This window comes from Microtus pennsylvanicus, chromosome 9 (assembly GCF_037038515.1).
Source record: "Microtus pennsylvanicus isolate mMicPen1 chromosome 9, mMicPen1.hap1, whole genome shotgun sequence".
In the NCBI taxonomy this organism is placed as follows: domain Eukaryota; kingdom Metazoa; phylum Chordata; class Mammalia; order Rodentia; family Cricetidae; genus Microtus; species Microtus pennsylvanicus.
This window is the reverse complement of record NC_134587.1, coordinates 104,929,949-104,942,693: the sequence shown is the minus strand read 5'-3', so window position 1 is coordinate 104,942,693 and position 12,745 is coordinate 104,929,949. Positions and strand designations below refer to the sequence as shown.

General features: G+C 38.7%; 1 pseudogene; it reads left to right on the top strand.

The window, feature by feature from the left end:
- The first annotated feature begins 705 nt into the window (after positions 1 to 705).
- Positions 706 to 1,653, top strand: LOC142856696 (E3 ubiquitin-protein ligase RNF220 pseudogene; annotated as a pseudogene).
- Positions 1,654 to 12,745: the final 11,092 nt, after the last annotated feature.

The following is a 12,745-nucleotide window of genomic DNA, read 5'->3' as shown; positions in this document are numbered from 1 at the left end:
AAAAAATTTGGAATAACCCCATGCATCTTAAAAGATCACGATGATTTAAAATTAGAATTCAACGGCAATACTAATTTCAGAAAGCCCACAAACATATGGAAATTAAACAACGCTCACCTGAATCACCAATGGCTCAAGGAACAAATAAAGGAAGAAATTAAAGACTTCCTAAAATTCAACTAAAATGACCATACAACATACACAAATTTATGGGACACAATGAAAGCATTGTTAAAAGGAAAGTTCATAACATTAAATGCCTACATAAAAACATTATTTTGAGTGAGGTAACCCAGACACAGAAAGACAATCATCAAATGTACTCACTCATAGGTAGTTTTTAAACATAAAGCAAAGAAAACCAGCCTAGAAACCAAAATCCCAGAGAACTTAGACAACAATGAGGACACTAAGAGAGACTTACATAGATCTAATCTATATGGGAAGTAGAAAAATACAAGATCTCCTGAGTAAATTGGGAGCATGGGGACCTTGGGGGGAGGGATGAAGTGGGAAGAGGAGAGGCAGGGAGGGGACCAGAGAAAAATGTAGAGCTCAATAAAAATCAATATAAAAAAAAGAACCTGAGAGAACCAACATGGCCGCTGCGGCTTCTGGAACTTAGTGAGGTCAGAGCGCCAGAGGCTGGGGCTGGGGTTGCACCTAGCCTCAGCCAGGGGTCCCCTTAGAGCAGCCCTGGCAGCTATGCCAAGGACCCTGAGCCGCCAGTGGAGCAAGGGGCCGGGCGAGAGGGAAGAAGTAGATCTTCCTGTGAGTGCAAGCCAACCGGCTACCCGACTGAACGCTCATACTGGGAAAATGAACGGGGGAAGCAAGATGAAGGGCAGAAGGAAGGCTCCTGCATGGCTGAGGACTATGCTGTGGACATCGAGTATGAGAGCAGCAACCGCTTTGAGGAGTATGAGTGGTGTGAGCAGAAGTGGATGCGAGCCCCCACACTCCTGGAAGGTGGCTTCCGAGGCTCCGGCTTCGTCATGTGCAGTGGCAAAGAGAAAGAACCCAGACAGTGAGGCTGACATGGATGTCGATGGAGGTGACGCTCTGGAGTATGGGAAACCACAGTTCACAGAGACTGATGTCATCCCTTGCACAGGAGAAGAGCCTGGTGAAGCCAAGGAGAGAGAGGCACTCCAGGGCAGTCCTAAATGGTGGTGGTCCCCCCAGCACCCGCATCACACCTGAGTTCCCTAAATGGGCCAGTGATGAGAGGCCGTCCACCAGCAGTGGACGCAGCAAGCAGGAGGCCATGCAGAAGCCCTGCAAGGACAGTGACATTGAGAAAATCACCGAAGATTCAGCTGTAACTACTCCTGAGGCCCTGAAGGCTCGTGTCAGGGAGCTTGAATGGCAGCTGTCTGGGGGGGGGGGGGGCTGGACTGATACAAATGCCTCATCTGCATGGATTTGTACTTTATGCCCCTAACGTCGATCCAGTGTTGGCATGTGCACTGTGAAGAATGCTGGCTGTGGACTCTGGGTGCCAAGAAGCTCTCCCCTCAGTGCAATACCATCACAGTGCCTGGAGACCTGCGCAGAATCTACTTGAAAGCTAGCCATCCTGCAGGCCTTACCTGGAGCAATCCCACCTGCCCTAGCCTCTGTGACAATGAACCCCTTTCCCTTTGTACATAATTGCACACAGGTTCCCGGTGTACATGCATGCACATACACACCCAAACACACATATAGGACTCTGGAGCCAAAGTGGAGCAGCCCTTCCTGCTTGCTCCTTCTGAACTTGGGGACAATGCCACTTTTGTCTCTGTTTCCAGAGTGGGGCAGAAAGGTAGGGATGGGGAGTAGCAGGACAAGGCTCCTGAGATCTGTCCCCTAGACAGACATGCAAACAGCAGACAGAAGCAAATGTAATATAGACTGCGTATGTTTACAATGTTGTATATATGTGGGACACTTTGCTCTCCACGGCAAAAGAAAGAATAAAGAACCTGAAAAATTCCACACTAATCAGTTAACAGAACACCTGAAAACTCTAGAACAAAAAAGAAACAACTCACTCATGATGACTAGACAGCAGGAAATAATCAAATTGAGAGCTGAAATCAATAAAATAAAATGAAAGAAAACAATACAAAGAATAAATGAGACAAAGAGTTGGTTCTTTGAGAAAAATCAACAAAATAGACAAACTAAGCAAAAGGCAAACAGAGAATATACAAATTAACAAAATCATAAATGAAAAAGGGGACATAACAACAGACATGGAGGAAATCCAGAGAATTGTCAGGTCATACTTTGAAAACCTGTACTCCACAAAATTGGAAAATTTAAAGGAAATAGACAATTTTCTGGATAAAAAGCACTTGCCAAAACTAAATCAAGACCAGGTAAGCAAATTAAATAGACCTATCCTATAACCACTAAAGAAATAGAAACAGTCATCAAAAGTCTTCTAACCAAAATAAGCCCATGACTAGATGGCTTCTGCACAAATTCTACAGAATTCCAGAATTTTCAAAAAACTAATACTAATAGTCCTCAAATTGTTCCACACAATAGAAACAGAAGTAACATTGCCAAATTGTTTTTAAAAGACTACAATTACCCTGGTACCCAAACAACGCAAAAACATTACTAATAAAGAGAGATACAGAGCAATCTCACTTACGAACATTGATACAAAAATGCTCAATAAAATACTGGCAAACTGAATCCAAGAACACATAACAAAAATCATTCCCTATGACCAAGTAGGATTCATCCCAGAGATTAATTCACCATATAAACAAACTGAAAAACAAAACCATAATCCTCTCATTAGATGCTGAAAAGACCTTTGACAAAATACACCATTCATTCTTGGAGAGAGCAGGGATACAAGGAACATACCTTAAATCTTTGAAGAAAGAAATTGAAGAAGATACCAGAAAGTGGAAAGATCTCCCATGCTTTTAGGTAGGTAGAATTAACATAGTAAAAATGGCAACCTTACCAAAAGCAATCTACATACCATGTAGAAGAATTAAAATAGACCCATATCTATCACCATGCACAAAACCTAACTCCAAATGGATCAAAGACCTCAAATTAAAGTCAGCCATACTGAACCTTATAGAAGAGAAAGTGGAGTACACTTGAACAAATTGGCACAAGGAACCACTTCCTAAATATAACTCCAGCAGCACAGACATTGAGAGAAACAATTACTAAATGGGACCTCCTGAAACTGAAAATCAAAGCAAAGGACATGGTCAACAAAACGACAGCCTACAGAATGGGAAAAGATCTTCACCAACCCCACATCAGACAGAGGTCTGATCTCCAAAATATACAAAGAACTCAAGAAATTGATCATCAAAAGAACAAATAATCCAATAAAAAAAATGGGGACCTAAACAGAGAACTCTGAACAGAGGAATCTACAATGGCTGAAAGACACTTAAGGAAATGTTCAACATCATTAGGTATCAGAGAAATGCAAATCAAAACAACTCTGAGATTCCATCTTACACCTGTAAGAGTGAACAAGATCAAAAACACTGGTGACAGCTTATGCTGAAGAGGATGTGGGGGAAAGAGAAAACTCCTGCATTGCTGATGGGAGTGCAAACTGGTACAGCCCCTTTTGATATCACTATGGTGATTTCTCAAAAAAAAAATTAGGAAACAACCTTCCTCAAGACCCCACAATACCACTTTTGGGTATATACCCAAAGAATGCTCAATCACCCCACAATTACATGCGCTCAAGTATGTTCATAGCAACATTATTCGTCATAGCCAGAACCTGGAAATGACTTAAATGCCCCTCAATCAAAGAGTAGATAAAGAAGATGCGGTACATGTATACAATGGAATGCTACTCAGCAGAAAAAACCTAAGGGATCTTTAAATTTGCATGAAAATGTTTGGAAGTAGAAAAATCCATCCTGAGTAAGGTAACCCAGACTCAGAAAGACAAACATAATATGTGTTCCCTCATAAGTGTCTTTTAGACATCAAGCAAATAAAAACCCAATCCCAGAACTTAGACAACAAAGAGGACCCTAAGAGAGACTCATGGGTCTAATCTACATGGAAAGTAGAAAAGGTCAAGATCTCCTGAGTAAATTGAGAGCATGGGATCACAGGATAGGGTAAAAGCAAAGGGAGGAGGAAGGGAGAGGAGTGAAGAAAAATATATAGCTCAATAAAAAACAATAAAAAAGGTAAACCTAAGATATAAGAGTTAGTTAAGAAGTCAGAGCAAAAATGGCCAAACACGGTTGGAATTAATATAGTTTCTATGTGATTATTCCAGTTTTGGTGACCAGTAAACCAAAAAGGAGGTACTGTTTACAGTGAGAAAAGTGGTCAAGACCATGATGGGGATACCCACTGAAACAGCTACCTGAGCTAATGGGAGCTCATCAACTCTGGCATGACAGGGAGGGAAACAGCTCAGGTCCAAACTACGCACTCTGAATATGGGTGACAGTTGTATGGTTGGGTCAGACTGTTGGGCCACTGGAATTAAGACCAGAATTTACCCTACAGCTTGTACTGGAGTTTTAGAACCCATTTTTAAAATTTTATTTATTTATTCTTTTCCTGCTGATATCCAGCAACCGTAAATTGTCATGCGTGAGAAATGCATGCCTTGATGCCGTCCTGCTGACTGCTCTCTAAGTGACCCATCAATGAGAATTTGCCTCTCTGCTAAAATTGCAAGTTAACATGGATAGAGGATAATCTTTTTTTAAAAATCACATCATGATGATAAAGAACAATATAGGTATATAACTAACCCTGAGAAGTGAACACAGGAACACAGGCTCTCTCTATCTCATGTCACTGAATTTGATCTACAATAAAATTTACTCTCAGCAAAAAAACAAGCAAGCAAACAAACAAACAAAAAACATTTTTTTTGGGGGGGGATAGCTTTTTCAACCTAGATATAGTAGGGAGGGCCTTGATCCTACCTCACAGCAATGTGCTAGACTTTGCTGACTCCAGGTGGAAAGGCTTACTTATGATGCAGGGGTTGATGCAGGGATAGAAATAGGGAGGAGGTGGAGGGAGCAGGAGGAGGGGAAGGAGTGGGAAGTGGGACTTGTATGAAAATTGAGAAAAGGTAGTTTTTTATAAAAAGAAAGAAAGAAAGAAAGAAAGAAAGAAAGAAAGAAAGAAAGAAAGAAAGAAAGAAAGAAAGAAAGAAAGAAAGAAAGAAAAGGTTAGGTTTAATTATTTCCAATAGTTGAATGGCAATGCCATGTCTTAGCAAGTGTGATAGGCTTTATGAGGAAGACTATTCAGCCCCTGTATGTTCTTTTTTTTTCTTTTTGGTTTTGGACTTTTAAAGTTCTGGGCATTGAACCTAGGGGTTTGTGCACATTCTGGCATGCATCCTTCCTATGAACTCCACCCTTAGAAGGTTTTCCCTTTAGTATTTGTTAAGGACATGGGTTCTGATAAAACATGGCTTACACACTACAAAGCACAATCTTTAGAAAATTTTGTGCATGAAGAGGAGAGTTGGACAAATTACATCATTCTGTATTCAAAGTATTAGCTGCATCTCTACAGAGTCTAGAGAGACTCTGTGACAGTGGAAGGAACACTGTAGAGTTTGTTCTTTGAACAACTGTCATCACAGAGGTGTTTGTACCTAACTTGCCATGAGCAACCACACTAGGTAGTGAATCCAAATGACCTTCTTCCCTTAAGAGGTAACGTGAAAAGAGGTGGTATTATGGTAATACATGTAAGGTTCTTGTATCATGTTATTGTGAATTTTGCTATTCTTTGCATTTATAGTGATGAGGACTGGCTGAGAGCTCCCATGTGAGTTACTTAAGCTTTACCACTGAGCCACAGTTCCACTTGGTAGTGGTACAAATCCCCTTCCTGAGTTGTGGGGGATGCTAAGAAGATCCAATGAGCATCTCTTAGAACAAAGACGAAATTCAAATCAGCCACAAAACTGTAACTTGTCGATTTGGAATACTGATTCAGGTTAAGAAGCCACCTTCTCTGTCTGATAGTCAGGTCATAGGTATTTGTACAACAATTTATTAAAAGTACTAAGTTCTCTTTGCCTTTCAAATATAAAGGGAATGGACATGGAGAGTTCTTCATATATTTGTTGTATATAAATCAATACTCACATGAAGACTATCTAGAATTGGTGTCAAAGTATATGTGGTAAAAAAAACACTTTAGCCTTGACATTTAATAGTCATATTTTCTATAGTTGTTTATAGCACCTTTTGTCTTTCTCTTTAGTATTGAGGCGAAGAACTAACCGGAAGATTTCAGTCAGGTAAGAGTGTATGGGTTTGAAAATACACTGAGTATCTGGAGAATATAAACTTTGGAAACTGGCACTGTGCTTTCCTCTGTGTAAGTCAATATCGCCATCTTTATTTCTTCCTTAATCCAAGCTGAGTAATTACTTGTAGAGCACACAATTTTGAAATTACTGACTACACCCAGTTATAGTATGAAAGACTGTTATGAATCCATGGCTAGAGAGATGGTTCAGTAGGTAAAGTGCTTGCCATGCATGAGTGATAATGGGAGTTTGGATGCCCAGAATTCACATGAGGCCTGATGGTCTTGTGTGCATCTGTCATCTTGGGAGCTTCCAGTGAGATGGGAAGGACACAGAGAATCCCCAGAAGTTTACTGAATAGTTAGTTGAACATTTGTTTTCAAAACAAGAGACCCAGCCACACTTACACCCTGGCATGCATGTATGTACTTGAAATCACACACGCATGCAAGTGCACTGCATACATCATACACATTTATTTAAAATATTAGCTTTCAGGTCATTATCAGGTCAGTAATATGCCTGGGTCAAGTTATCTTCTGGCAAGGGTGTGAATTACAAGGCCGGGTTTAAGACCCTCCCAGGCTTTGCTGAAGTTTCCTTAAGAATGGGCTATGGACATGATTCTGCACATAGGTAAACAGCTCTCGCAAAGAGTTCCACAACAGTGGTGAAAATCAAGGTAGGTGGAAGGTTGCAAAGTGAATTGGTTCTTCCAGAGCTTACCAAATTCAAGCCTGACCTTTGGAGCCATGAGCTGTAGTTCAGATGGAGTGGAGCTGAGGGGACAGTGTTGCTCCCCAGTGTTCTGTAATGACTCTGCACCGTACAGAAGTGTTTGCTGAGCATTAGAACAGCCATGCGACAGTTTCATCACAAACCTGTGAATCAAAAACAGCTTTAAAGCACTAAAAGATGGTGACTCCGAGAGTGCTGCCTCTTCAGTGCTTAGAGGTAGAGATCGGTTTCGTGTTCTACCAAACTACCCATCGGGAGAGAACATGACACTCAATGAAATGTCTAAAATTTTTCTTGGGTTTCTTTAAGGGATTTGTTAATTTCTTCCAAATTTTGTTTGTCTTCCCTTCCATTTTTTTAAGGGACTTTTTCACTTCCTCTTTAAAGGCCACCATCATTTTCATAAAGTTAAGTTTAAAGTCGTTTTCTTCTACTTCTTCCAGGTTAGGCTGTTAGGTCTTCCTATTGTGTGTCCGCTGGGTTCTGGTGTTACCTTGTTGAATTTTACATTGTGGAGGAATTGATGCATTGACACCTACCCATCTCTTCCTTCAAATGAGGCCAGCAGTGTCTTTGCTTCTTGGTCCAACACTTACTGTGGCTGTCTGAGTATTTGGGAGTTTTTCTTGGTCTGCTCTGTACTGTCAATGTCTGTCTCAGAAAGCCTCTGAGGTCTCTGCTCTCTTGGTCTTCTCTGCTGGTTTGCTCTCTTGATGTTCTCTCTTAATCCCCTAAGTGTTGTAGCATGCTCTTGATCTGCTCAGTATTATAGCAAGCTCTCTGCTCTTAGGCGGGGTGTGGTTAGTATCTTGGGAGGTTCAGTGGATGCATTTGGGTTTGGGGGTAACCTAGCCACTGGAAACTCACTGCTGGCTGGCTAGAAAAGCCGAGAGAGTTGGGGAAGGGCCCCTGGGTTTTGTCGCACTGGGAAGGTAGAAAAGAGTAGGGCATCCAGCCTTGTGTCTGTTCTTTCACCTCTTAGGTCCCCTCAGTATGGAAGCAAGCTGAGTTTCAGAGTTCCATGGCCCCTAAAGTGTTTCTTAATACTAAAGGGACCATAGTGCTCTAGGGCTATGGGAAGAAGAGTGAGTTAGGAGCACTGAGTGCATTGAGCACATAAACCCAAAGCTTTCAGTTACTTCAGTCCTCAGAACAAAGTGTGTGGAAGGACCTCCATGTTCCTTCTTGTGGGTGTATGTGTATGTGTGTGTTTTGTGTGTTCATTAATTTTCGCCTTCATGTTCAGTTCTACCTACTAATTTGGCTTTGCTATGTTCCTGTTTCTCTGTGGCTCTAATATGAATCATTAAGTTATTTGAGATGTTTCTTATTGTTTTTAATATAGGTACTAATAGCTATTGATTGCTTTTCGAATATGATGCTAACTGTATACCAAGATCAAGCATTTTTGCATTGATCAATTTTAGAAAATTTTATAATTTTTTTCTTAAATCTTGTGATAGATAATTTATTTTTCAAAGACAGAGACATCTGAGTTAAATGACATAGCATCAAATTGACCTAACTGACATCTATAGAACATCCTATCCAAATACTTCATAATATAAATTCTTCTTAGCAATGCCTGGAATATACACAAGCTTATGGAGACTGAACACCACACTAGTGTATGTGTTGTTTTAATCAGGATGTAAATTATTTCCCTGTCTTCTACATGAGAAAAAGTTATAAGGAAACCATTCACTAATCATAGTTAACCATTGAAGCACAAATTAATTTTTTTGTAAATGCCTAATGTAAGATATATTAGGAAATCAAAAAGAAAGAATTAAGAGCATTTGGTAAATGGTTTTCATGTGAATTTTAATTATTACTCTAAAAATATTCTACAGCGATTCTGTACCTGTGGAGCCGGCGAAACCTGTATCTCAAACATCTGCATCTGTACAGACCAGAAATGGTAAGACTAAACCTTTTAAAGATTGTGTATTTTCTGAACGTGTGTATGCATCACCACATGTGGGCTTGGTGCCTGTGGAGGTCAGAAGATGGGGTTGGACGCTTGCAACTGGTGATTGTGAGCCACTGTGTGGTGGCTGCAAACTGGGCCTGGATTTTCTTTAAGACAAGCTGTGCTCTTAACTGCTGAGCCATCTCTCCAGTCCCAGGTAAAAGTTTGAAAATGACAAATGCTAAGTGGTTTTAGCACTAAATAAAAATAAAAATGTAAACAGTTCAAATAGGGAGTTAAGGAAACCACATGAAAATTACAGTTAAATTGATTCTTTGTCTTTTTGAATGCAATAAGCCTGCATTTTTTTTATAAGCCTGCATTTTTGAAGGCAGAATTACTTAAGAAAAATTTCAGATCTGAAAAGATACTATCTAAAAAATGTTGGTGTTTTTCATTTTAGTGACTGTTATCTTGGTAAAAATAAGGGAAAAAAACCCTATTACACAATATTGGTTCCTTATAGTCACACAGTAACAAGTTGACTTTTTATAAAAAACAGATATTTCTTTTAGCTTTTAATAATAAACATACTGTATTGTGTATGCATAACATTAATCAGATACCATCTCTAAAATACTATTATGTTACAACCCAAAGGTGCAATATTTAATCATTTTTATTTTTTATGCCTAATAAAATGATTTAATCATTTGAATGAAATATACAGGAATCGTTGGTGTCTTTTTTTGTGGAGAACAACAGTATGAGGAAAGAGTTAGTGAGATCATAATTTATACATGTAGCCACATAAATTTATCCAAGTCAGATAATACTCTCACAAACACTGCTGCCCTGCTCCTTCTCTGCTTCTCTCTCACTAAGAGATGCACTTCAGGGTACATAACTATTGTGGGAGGGATCTTTCCCATTGTTCTGTTCATGAGAAGCAGTGAAAGCTAATCAAGATCATCCTTTATACTGCATGTAAGACAGGGACCAGAGCTAGATCCAAAGAATTTATTAGTATCTTCCCCAGATGTGAACAGCCTAGCTGCCTTATCCCAGACAGGTTTTGATTTAACTGAACAATTTTTCTTATTTTTTTATTGATTGATTTTATTGAGCTATACATTTTTCTCTGCTCCCCTTCCTTTATCTCCCCTCTCCTTCAACCCTTTCCCATGGTCCCCATGCTCCCAATTTACTCAGGAGATCTTGTCTTTTTCTACTTCCTATGTAGATTAGATCCATGTATCCTGCTCTTAGGCTCCTCACTGTTGTCTAGGTTCTCTGGGATTGTGTTAACTGAATAAGTTTAACTCAGTATTTGGAGAAGCTTGTTTCTTTACAAATTGAAAACACTTACTGAGCCTTCTATGGACACAATTAGTTCAGAGCTAAGTCACAGCTACTACCTCAGAAACATGATGTTTCTTTGATACAGTCAGGCTTTGACACTGATACTGGTAAGCATATCACTTTCTGTTGGTCTGAATGTGGTCAGCTAGGGTCATGTCCACTGTATATAGTAGTTTAATTTATGGATTTAGATTCAATAAATTGATGGTTTTTTCTTGTACTGGAAATATGCAAAAAGTATAAGAAAGTGCTAACTGTCTATTCATGAATATTCTCTGAGGAATACGCTATAGGAGGGCTTCACACAATCCATATCAAGAAATCACCAGTCTTATCATTTTACTGCAATAGTTTTCTATGCTTGGTGTAAAATATGTTTTTCTTTCTCTCTAAATGCTGACGTCCATAATCTTTGTGGGATCTGTGTATCAGGGTGATTGTGGCCTCATGAAATAAATTTGACAATGTTCCTTTTGTTTCTATTTTGTGGAATAATTTAAGGACCATTGGTGTTAATTCTTCTTTAAAGTATGATGAAACTCCGCACTGAAACTGTCTGGCCTGGTTTTCTCTGGTTGGGAGACTTCTGATGGCTGCTACGATTTTACTAGGGGTTAGAGGTCTGTTTAAATTGTTTATCTGATCTTTATTTAACTTTGATAAGTGGTACTTATCAACAAAACTATCTTTCCTTCTGATTTTTCCGATTTCTTGGCATACATGTTCCTAAAGTATGTCTCCTTATGATTATCTGGATTTCTTTGATATCTAGTGTTACGCCCTCCTTTTTGCTTCCCATTTTGTTCATCCAAATATTTTCTCTCCATCATTTAGTAAGTTTGGTTAAGTTTGTGTCTGTCTATCTTGTTGATTTTCTCAAAGAATAAATTCTTTGTTTCATTGATTCTTTTTGTATTGTTCACTTTGTTTCTATTTCATTGATTCCAGGCCCCAGTTTATAATTTCTTGAAGTCTACTCCTCTTGGGTGTACTTCTTTTTTTTCTAGAGCTTTCAGGTGTGCTGTTCAGTTATGAGATTTCCCCAATTTTAGGCAGGCACGCACTCAGTGCTATGCACTTTCCTCTCAGCACTACTTTACTGTGTCCTATAAGTTTGTGTATGCTGCACATTCATTTCATTGTGTTTTACAAAGTTTTAATATCTTTCAATTATTTATGCTTTGACCCATTTTTTCATTCATTACAGAGTTGTTAAGATTCCATGATTTTTTAAGCCTTTTATTTTTTCTGTTATTGTCGATATCCAGGTTTAATCCATGGTGATGTGATAGGGTGATTTCAATTTGCTTCAACCTGTTGAGATTTGCTTTGTGTCCATGATTGTGATCCACTTTGGAGAAAGATGCATGATTGCTTATTAAAAAGTATATTCTTTTTTGTTTGGTGTAGTGTTCCATAAATATCTCTTAGATCCATTGGTTTGTTGGGTCTGTTAGCTTCAATGTTTCTCTGTTTACTTTTTTGTTTGGATGACCTGTCCATTGGTGATATTGAAGTATTTACTCACTCTCAGTGTTTGTGGGTTAATATGCAATTTAAGCTGTAGCAATGCTTCTTTTACAAAGTTGAAGGCCTCACATTTTGGGTGTAGATATTAAGAATTGAAATGTCTTCTTGGTAGATTTTCCCTTTTATGAGTGTGTAGTGTCCATATCTATATTCTTTAATTTATTTTGGATTGAAGTCTATTTTGTTAGATATTAAAATAGTTACACTAGCTACCTTCTTAGGTTCATTTGATTTAAATACCTTTTTCCAACCTTTTATGCTGAGGCAACATCTATCCTTAATGTTGAAGTGCGTTTCCTGGATGCAACAGTACAATGGATCATGTCTTTGAATTCATTCTGTTAATCTGGTATTTTTTTATCATGCAATTAAGAACATTGATCTTGGGAGATGGTGATTGCTGTCATTTGTTGTTGGTGGTGGTGATGTGTGTCTTTGAGTGTAAATGTGTATGTGTGGGTATGCTTTCCTTCTTTTGGTTTTGCTGTATGAGATTATTTATTCTCTGTGTTTTCATGGGTGTAGTTAGCCTCTATAGTTTGGGGTTTTCCTCTTAGCACTTTATGTAGGACTGGATTTATAAATAGATATTGTCTTTATCATAAAAATCTTATTTTCTCCATCTAATGAAATTTTTGCTGATGATATTAGTCTGGGCTAGTATCTGTTGTCTCTTAAGGTACAGGGCATCTGTCCAGGCCTTCTGGATTTTAGAGACTCCTTTAAGAATTCAGGTTTCTACCCTTATGTCTTACTTGTCTTCTGCAGTTTGTAATGTTTGTTCTTTGTTCTGTATTTTTAGTGTTTTGATTATTATATGGCAATCTATATGGTATTCTGTATGCTTTTTGTAACTTTATAAGCCTATCCTTGTTATTAGGAAATTTTCTTTTATAATTTTTGAACAT